The sequence below is a fragment of the Alligator sinensis genome, unplaced genomic scaffold (genome assembly GCF_000455745.1).
Source record: "Alligator sinensis unplaced genomic scaffold, ASM45574v1 scaffold428_1, whole genome shotgun sequence".
NCBI lineage: Eukaryota > Metazoa > Chordata > Crocodylia > Alligatoridae > Alligator > Alligator sinensis.
In genome coordinates this window covers 3,327,534-3,329,492 of record NW_005841919.1, presented here as the reverse complement: position 1 = coordinate 3,329,492, position 1,959 = coordinate 3,327,534, and the positions used below count along the sequence as shown (strand labels likewise).

General features: G+C 49.4%; 1 protein-coding gene across 1 annotated transcript in view; it reads right to left on the bottom strand.

Annotated features, from left to right (window-relative positions):
- FH (fumarate hydratase) overlaps positions 1 to 1,959 on the bottom strand; it is a 29,043-nt gene that overhangs the window by 23,836 nt on the left and 3,248 nt on the right. The window lies entirely within an intron of this gene.

Below are 1,959 nucleotides of genomic sequence, written 5' to 3'. Positions count from 1 at the left end.
AGATGAGGCGGAGGGAGGAGCGCGCGCGGGGACGGGAGAGCGAGCGGCCACTTAGCAGGCCAGGATCAGCATAGGGGGGCAGAGCCCGCCGCAGGCCGGACCAATAAGCAACCTGAATGGGGGACGGGCCCGAAGCCAATAGGAAAGCAGCGAAAAGGGCAGCGCAGGGGCGGGGCCGGATCCTCCGCCCCCTTCTCGCGCAGGTCGTGGTGGGCCAAAGGAACGCCTGGGGCGGGTAAGCACACGCATGCGCGCTTGCAGCAGCGAAGCCATCGCCCTCCGTGTGGCCGGCCTGGGGCGGGGTGCACGGGACAGAGCAGGGCGAGGGCAGGGGGACTTTCCTGAGGCAGGTGTACGATACTTACTGTATTTGCAGGATCATTTCAACCCATGCTCGAGAGAGAATATTAAGTGTTCAAACCGTACAATAAGCAAAGCTCTTGGGTCAGAGGTGGTATCTTTTGTTCGACTAACTAAACGGTAGCAAAAAACATTTCCTTTCTTTGCAAGCTTTTGGGCACATACAGCCTTCTTCAGGCTGAGGAGAATTCAAAGATTATAAAAGTTCTGATAGGCAGAAAAGAAACTTCACTGCGCACAGGGGAGGTAGAGGCTGGAAGTTTATTCCCCGGGGTATCTCAGACTAATAAAAGATATCATCTCTGACTGGAAAGCTGTGTTTATCTTTTTTTCCTCAGACCAACGTGGCTACAACATAGAGCCCCAAAACCCACGATAACTTTTGAGGCAGTTAACTGATGCAGCATATGCAAAACCAAAGTCACTCTCAGGAAGTCTTGACTGACTTTCAAGAGGTTGTTGGTTTTTTTTAAAGAAATGTTTGTCCCCCCCAAGTCAAATCAGCCAAATCAATTCCAAATCTGCAAGTCATCCAAGTACCAAATGAAGCCCTACTGCTGGCAAGCAACCTCCACCCCTGCTTGGGGCTTCAGATGCTTTCAAATCCTTTGACGAGGAGCAGGCCCAAGCCTGGACACTTTGGGTTCAGATCCCCCAAGGTTAGCTTGCCCCCAGCCATAAGGCCCCCAGATCAAGCAAGGTGGACTCCCATTCCATAAACTGGGCTTAAAGCTGCTACACCTCAGTGGGTACCAAACCACGCCAGAAGACCAGTTCTCCTGCAAAGCAGTTCAGGAAAACTGCCTTCTTGGACACAGATACATGGCATTTCCCCTGCCAGGTTGTTGTCCCCAAAGGACAGCGTGAGTTCGTGCCCAGTGCGCTTTTGCCAATAAACACACAGGGGTGGAGGATCCAACTTAATCTTTATTGTTTCAAGTCTGCGCAGAGAGGGGTGCTTGGCGATCGTTCGCAAAGCAAGCGCCACCCCATTTGGCTTGCTTCAGCCTTATATAGCTTTCTCCCACTTAACACGCTGTACCGTTACTATTGGCTGCCTTTTCTTAGCCCATGCGCATATTACCTTAGCCACAGAACATGTCCATACTTGTCTGGGCTTGCCTATGTGGCATTTCTTTCCCAGCAGGCAAGCATTCCTTAACATACATATACCACACCCCTCCCAGCACCAGCAAGCTGCCTTAAGTATTCAGTTAGATATAATTTGCAAAAGCTAGATATACCATAAAAAAGACTACATCAAATCCCCCCTTCAAGGCTATGACCCTATGAAATGGGACCATAGTCCTCGACCATTCCTTTTAGCCTCAAAAACCGTTTTGCATCTTCTCGATTCTTCTGGATTGGATCCGTGACTGAAGGTTTCGTGAACATCACTCGGTTGACAGGGGTAGGTATCAACTTCCTGAGTGAGTCACAGCACATAGGTACACATTGCACCCCACAACAAATCATTAGGAAAATACATATACCTGCTACAATTAAAAGGAACATCTGCTTTAGCCATGAAAAATTAGGAAGCCAAGAAGTAAGCCATGAAAAATCAAATCCATCATCTTGCTTAATATGTGACAGAAT